The sequence below is a fragment of the Ostrinia furnacalis genome, unplaced genomic scaffold (assembly GCF_004193835.3).
Source record: "Ostrinia furnacalis isolate ACB-3 unplaced genomic scaffold, ASM419383v2 OfSCF2669, whole genome shotgun sequence".
Taxonomy (NCBI): Eukaryota; Metazoa; Arthropoda; class Insecta; order Lepidoptera; family Crambidae; genus Ostrinia; species Ostrinia furnacalis.
Window position 1 is genome coordinate 102,078 of NW_021132908.1, and position 8,300 is coordinate 110,377.

The following is an 8,300-nucleotide window of genomic DNA, read 5'->3' on the forward strand; positions in this document are numbered from 1 at the left end:
AAAAGTTAAAGTTGAAAATACCACACAGAACGTAGGTTAACCTTTTGTTATTTTCGGTATTAAAAAGAAATGTNATACTTTCGATACGCATCGCAAAAAGTTTAAAAAAAAAATCTTTAATTTTTTTAAAAAATTTGGCACAAATTTAAGAATGGCCCATTAAACAGAAAATGTTTGAACTTAAACAATAGAGCTTTCATTGTTTACAAAATACCACACCATGCCCATCTTACAGATAAGAAACGTTTTCATGATAAGGTAAGAACCTGCCATTCAATACTAGATGACAATAGCTTAGCTTTAATTGTCATTACAGTACATTTTACTTATCACAAACCCTTACTTAGCTTAACGGATATTAACTACTTATATGCTTTTTTTTAAATACATACATTATTATACATAGTATCACCCAGACCCGTCACAGAAATTAAAATTCATCATTTCAATTTCTTCCCGGCCGGGAATCGAACCTGGGACCTCTCGGCATAGTAGTCTGTTCTGAACCACTACACCAAATGGCCGACAAAATTAATAAGCATATTAAAATTTAAGTTCAGGGACTCTTTTGAAAAAGCTATAGCTATGTGTGTTCTACTGTGGCTAATTGAACCCAGAAATTTTAATAGAAAAGTGACCAACTCTATTTTATCGTACCACGAAACAACAGAACGTCCACCTACAAGGTGGACCGACGACATCGTAAAGGTAGCAGGAAAGCGCTGGAAGCAGGTCACTATCAACCAGGCAACATGGAAAGCATTGGGGGTAGGTATTTTATAAAAGTGGAACCCCGAGTGATCTCCAAAACCCATTCTATTATTATATACGATTCGGCTTCGATATCTATAATACAATAGGAGTTTATTTCATGTGTCAGATGACAAGGGTGGAAACAACCTACGATTCATGTTGTTTATTTACGTGCAATATGTGGGCATATTATAAAAGTGGAATGCCGAGTTGTATTTCTAAAACTTGTTCTATTATTTTATACTATTTGGCTGCGACTCGGCGTGACGACAATACAAAACATTTTTCGCGAATCGGTGTTCATACATTCACTTAATACATTAGACGCCATGTTGTCATAAACGACATATTATAAAATCGCTGTGATTTAATATTCTTAATCATTAATTTTATGGCAAGTGTCCATCAGGAATCATTGTTCTTACACACAGAATCGTATTATTTCGCTTTCGGGTAGTAATATGTCAAAATTGTTGGTTTTTAGGCGAACAATGTATGGAGAACGAACATTGTCCTTTAGCAATATGTACCTTGCAAAGTTACCCTGTATACGTACAACGCAAAATATGTTACCTTCTGGTGAGATTAAAATCCGCTATTGTTCCGGTACGCGAATAAGTCATTAGTTATTTAAAATAAATATTTTATTTAAACATCGATAATCGACAATCGACGCCTCGCATCCCTTTATTCTATTCGAATTGGGTCGCAAGCACTATCTCTATCAAAATCTCCGAACGGATATTTAAGCCCTTCGATGCTGCGGTATGTACACAGACGTGACGTCACATCAAACTATGCGCATAAGTAATAACAACATGTTTTTGTTCTCCCAAATACTTATGTACAACAATGGTTAATTAGTATTAAAGTTAATATTTTTAAGTAAGTTAATATCACTATGTTTTTTTTTACAGAATATAAGTATTACGAGTAATTTGTGTTGCACAAAATACTAATAGCTAATAGTCCCGGTAACCCCTTTTCTCTTTATGATTGAGTCCGTCACAAATAGACCAGCGGCAGCGGAGTTCGAACCAGCGTTCCTCAGTCCCGAGGATGCCAGTTCAACCTTCAAGTTGGCCTATTCTCGGTTAGAAGTATCTTGTTTTGAACAATGAAAGTCATACCTTCATACAAACCATGGACTTATTACAAAAAGTTAGTCTCAGTTTGAACCCTAGTTTAAATTGACATTTTGTATAGAAATGTCATTTTAAACCAGAGTTCGTTCCAGGTTTAGCTTTTTTATAATAAGGCCCATTATGTCCAACATGGACCTTATCTATGTCCAACAACTAACAAAGCAATATGCAGGTCAGCGAGCACGGGCCTAAATCCGGACACACACTGCAGTACACTGATTGCCCGGGAAATAGGCCCAATCAATTACTCAGCTCGGAAATTATCGTTTATCGCGATTGTGATTACGCTGTGTTTTCATGCTGCGATTCATTTCAGTTGAATGGCTAACAGCAAGTAATACATAAAAGTGCCTATCTGGGGGCACGGCAGTGCCCCCACCAAGTCGAGCAAAAAAGCGGCACGGCCGTACCATCCTTTTCTCGAAGCAATTCAGGCCATTTTCGACCGCCTGTAACTTCGTTGTGGATAAAACTAGAAGGCTGAATTTTCATTAGCTATGCAGGTATTGTTTAGACACGGTATATTTAAAATTTCATTCAATTTGAACCAGTAGTTTAAGAATTATAACGGGTCAAAGTTACTTAATTTTGTCACTCACTGACTGACTCACTGACTCACTGACTCACTCACTGACTCACCGATCATCAAAACTCTAAGGCACTTCTAGCAGACCTAGAAGCTTCAAATTTGGAATATAAGTAGTGTTTGGTGTATGAATCAAGGAAAAACTAAAATATTTGGGGGCACGGTAGTGCAACCGCCAAGTCGAGTAAAATTTTTCAATTTCGGTCCAGTTTTCTAGATACATAACTGCTGTCTACAAAATACAAAAAGAAATGAGATCCCATCAAAAACAATACTTGTCAAAAAAACCAAGTCTCGCAACTCAGTTGTTCTACGGTAAAAAGTTGTGAGATCCATGTAATACCAAGTCCAGGCCCTGAAATCTTTAACGTTTTACATAAATATATTGACTTGGCCATCGCATGAAAACACGTGTAAATTAAATTATTTAGTGCGATGGCCAAGTCAATAATTTATGTAAAACGTTAAAGATTTCCTGGCCTGGACTTGGTATTACATGGATCTCACAACTTTTTACCGTAGAACAACTGAGTTGCGAGACTTGGTTTTTTTGACAAGTATTGTTTTTGATGGGATTTTTTTTACGCGTACATTCGGCACGAATTCGTGCATTTGCTAACTAATAATTAACTAATCAATGTGAAATAGTTCTAAAAACAGCGCTTTTGAAGTTAATTACCAGAATTTGAAAGGTTTGTCATTTTAACGTTTGGAATACAACTTCGATTGTCAAATGTATAACGCCACATGTAAACGCGGCTTTATTCGAAACGGGACATTTTGGAACGTGGCGTATTGTGAAATTGACAGATTTTGATTAATAATAATGCAGGTGTCATGTGCGTAAAAAAGGATTTTGAATACAACTTCGACTTTGCTGGACTATTCCCATCCCTCGTTCCCACCGCTGCAACTCGTGTGTAGCCAGGATCTACAGCTTGACCGCCAATAAAACCCAACCAGTGAAGGTCAAGCTTGTATCAGGGGTTGGACTCAACACAAAACTTCGACTATCAAATAACGCGACATGTAAACGCAGCGTGATTCGAAGCGGGACATGTTGGAACGTGACGTATTGTGATAATTGACAGTAGCCATTTGAAATGTAAATCTGATTTGCGTTTGAGTGATTTGAACGGGTTAACGTTAAGCCCGCTGTCAAAACGTTTGTTTTGTTCGGATTTGGACCCACGTTTTGATGACTTTCGTAAACTACTTGATCAAAGCAGGCAGGCATTGCCAAATTGACTACATACAATTTGATACATTCGAATCAGAAATGAGGTGATCCGTAAACGAACCAAAGTCGCTGACCATAGTCCGACGGATTAGCAAGCTGAAGTGGCAATGGGCAGGGCACATAGTACGCAGAACTGACAGCCGATGAGGCAGCAAGGTTCTGAAGTGGAGGCTGCGTACCGGAAAACTCAGCGTGAGACGTCCGCCCACAAGGTGGACCGACGACATCATAAAGGTAGCAGGAAGGCGCTGGACGCAGGCCGCTACCAGCCGGGCAACATGGAAAGCATTGGGGGAGGCCTATGTTCAGCAGTGGACGTCCTGTGGCTGAGATGATGATGATGATGAATTAGATACAAATCTGCGCCACACGAAGTTATAACATTATATCTCTGTATTATCTCAAATAAACTCATAATAATGTTACACTGTTGCTCACTCGTTTAGGATTTGCCTCGACATCATACCAAGTAACAATTGCACTACCAAAGTAGACCTTATTCCATTTGACATAAGAGCGATGTTATTGGCAATATGTTACTCTCGATGTGCCGTCCTGCCACATAGTCGTTACGGATCTTGAAACAGTAACCAATTGGCTAATGGCTCATTATTTCCCTTGGATCAATTTCCTCGTGTCTTTATGGAGGTGACGTCATTTAATGTGTCTCGGGTGGGGTGGCCATGCTTCTTAAGTTACCGGATATTATTCTCTCACATGAAGTTGTCATTGCAACTCCTGTGAGAACTTAATAGCCAATCTATATGTACTCGTAAAAGTCGTAAGAAGGATAAATTGCCCAGAAAATTTTGTAAGTAATATGAAAAAAATACGCAAGCAACAAAACATTTAAAATATCTATCAACAGAATATGACGCCTGTATTTTTTGTTTAAAAGTAACCTTTTATATTTTATTAGATTTTTTACGTGTGCTTTATTTTTTAGCATTATTAAAATTTTAAGGATGAATAAATAAAATAGGATGGTTATTACTGTTGTTATGAAAGCCTGTTATAAAGACAAAGTTATTTATTTTATCTATCATTCATACTAATGTTTGTTTCCAGCCGGGCTAGGATGCGCGCCGTGATAAACTTTATCGACTTCAAAATGTATGGGCAAAATCGATAAAATATCGTGTTAACTGATAACCGCTTATCGCGGCGCTCATCCTAGGCCTACAGGAGGATTCGAATCTAAAACAATCGTCACTGCACAATGCCAATCACTCACTGGCTTTGTTGTCCAGTATGTGAACCAAAAGCCGTTATATTTAGTTTAGTATACGAGATGTATTATTATATCCGAAAAAAACATAATAATTGGTAACCCTAAGAAATGCCCTATTGTTGGTTCAGTTCTTAAACCCTTGAGTGTCCTTAGGACATCAGTCTCATCCTTATAAACCTTTTCCAATTGCATTACGGTCTATTTTCGTACAACTATAACTGACCCAAGAGTCCGGTCTAACATAATTATACAATCTATACTCAATATTTTGCCTTTGCTATAGGAATAGAGTTCATTTTCGAATGGCTGTTTTTGTAACAAAAGTGTCAAGCCACGTTGTCTCTGTACCTTTGGTATTGCCGCTCTTTTGATTGGAAATTGGAACTAAGATACACAATGGTTTTTTGTCTAATAACGTTAATGGATATTTGTTATTAATACGTTAACGAAATAATAATACAAGAACCTGGAGACTATTGTCATATTGTGCTATTGCTGAAAAAATGGCTATTTGCCAAAAGACATGGCTAAAATTTGACTGCCAGAGAATGCCACATGGCATTAAGTTCGCCACTGTACAGTTTTATGTGCAAGAAGTATAAATAAGTCTATACAATTAATTTTGTTTTTCTTATTCAATAATCAATTTATTCAAAAATTAATAATATTGAATTTGAACGTGTCATGATCACACAATCTAAAAAAAGCGTGATCTTATAATCACGAAATTCATCATAAATATTTTAAAAAGTGGCCAAAAAACAGCGTCAGATATTCAAAATCAAAATCAAAATCAAAATCAAAAATATTTATTCAGTTTAGACCACAAGTGGCACTTATGAACGTCAATAGAAAATAATAAAAAAAGAAAAAGGTAGCCCTTATGGGGCACTTTACATGTCTCCTTATCTTTTGGGCCCTACCAGCGCTTCGAGACAAACATATGGCAAGTGCTGAGAAGAAACGCCGGAACAAACTCAGTCACCACTTATTGCCAGGAATTATCTAACGGTAAGAATAGTCAAATTTAAGTACATCAAATATGTGCAGACTGAACTGACCACGCATCCTTGTCATCAATATAGTCTCGAACCTTGTAGTACCCTTTGGACATAAGGGTATTTTTTATATGTATCTTAAATTTGTTTATTGGCAATTCGACAAGGTTGTGTGGTATTTTGTTAAATATGGTAATACATTTCCCCAAGAATGAATTACCTATCTTATGCAACCTAAATGATGGAACAGGAACTAAGTCTTCCCGCCAAGGCAGCAATATGGGGGCCCCATTGTAATTTACAGTCTAGGGTAATACCTAGAAAGACAGTAGAGTTTATCAGTTCAATGCGTTCATTATTTACTGTAATATTAGTATTAACTTGTTTGACATTAGGCATAGTGAATTTTAAACATTTGGTTTTTTTTGCGTTTAATAGCAAATTATTAGTTGTAAACCAGTCTAATACTTTGGAAAGAGCATTATTCACGTCGTCAAATATTTCCTGACGCCTGTCAGTTTTAAAAATTAAAGAAGTGTCATCAGCAAATAATACTATCTCACAAAGGTCCTTTGAATAAAAAGGTAGATCATTTATATAAATCAGAAAGAGCAATGGTCCCAGTATTGAGCCTTGGGGCACTCCCATTTTTAGGGGGGCGCCCGAAGAGTTAGTTCCGTGAATATTTACTTTTTGTAATCTGTCTGAGAGGTAAGAGTGTAATAGGCTTAAGGCCTTGCCTGATACGCCATAATGTTCTAGCTTAAACAACAGAGTTTGATGATCAACACAGTCAAACGCCTTCGATAAGTCACAAAATACACCAATAGCATCTTTTTTCTCCTGCCAAGCATCGAAAATGTGTTTGATAAGATCGATTCGACTATCAGATCTGCGATAGTTGATCTGAAAGTGAGCGGAGTGGAATCACGAGAATTCATATCCGAGTTCATCACTCGCTGTTCAGTCGAGTCAGTTAAGACCCTTCTGATGGCAACCGTAAACTAGTCTCGGCGGAGACTATAAAGTCCGGAAAAAATCAAATGATATCGCGAGCTAAAGGCGCACAGTGCCATCTATTCTATTGGTGTTGCTGCGTAAACTTATACACGCGTGCTATTGAATTTGAATGTGAAGAACTATTATTAAGTGAATGAACACGTGTTATTATTTTGACATTACAATATTTTTGTGAATTACAATGTTTATGAACAGGAACACTTTTTACCCATTGTTCTCCTTCGTGATAGCACAAATAATTTTTTTGTTACTTTCCCATTATTATTTTTTAAATAAACATTACATTTATTACTCATTATGAAAAAATATACACAAATTATTTACATATAATTAATAATTAATGTTTTGCCCGTTTCATGATAAAGTTGGATTTATGTAGAAATTGAATGTCCTAAAATATTATCGTTTTGTCACTATTTCCAATAATAATCAAAACATTTTTTTTTATTAGGATTGCTTATGATTTCAGAGAGCTTAGTGTGAGTTTACAACGTCGTCACTAGTGAGCGCGTAAATAAATGACATTAAAATGTATGACGGATTGTACACAGCGCCCCTAGCGAAAACTTTCAAGAACTAAAATTTTCATATATTTTTTTAATGCGCTCACTAGTAAGGACGTTTGATGTAAACTCACACTAAGCCCTCATGGCAGAAGAAACTTATTCACATTTGTCAGCTTCTATCTTCTTCTTCTTCAATAAAATATTATTTGAATTTTCCACAGATTTTCAATTCATTCAACGTAGCCGAACACTTCAGCGCTATCTACGAACGATGAATAATAAATTAATTATTTCTGAAAAAATAAGAGACGTTAAACATTTTTCTCCTGGGCTCCTACGCTACAGAAATGTTATTATGACCGTTTATTTTACTCAATTTTAGTTATCCGTGTAAATTTTCGATTAACAACCGATTAGCCTAGTCGCAGACCACGACTTTTAATCGGGCTGTTGATCAGTATGGAGATGTATGAAAGTGCGCACATTACACTGATTTGGTATCGGCCGATTCTTCATACAAATTAGAATCGGGCCCAACTATCGGCCAACTAAAATTTGGTGGTCTGCGCCTAGGCTTAATTTTTATACATAGTACTAAATATTGATTTATAAGACAAACCAAATAAAATGGACAAGTAATAACGTTAGTTAAAGCCTACTTAACCCTTCATTCGACGGAATTTTTTTTTAGTCAAATTTATAAAACAGTTACTGATTTCGTTTCTTAGCTTGTATAGGACCCTAGAAAAAATAACCAAAAAAATCTACCTATTTCAGTTTCCTGAAAAACCTATGTCCATTATACTGGACGTTGCCAAGTT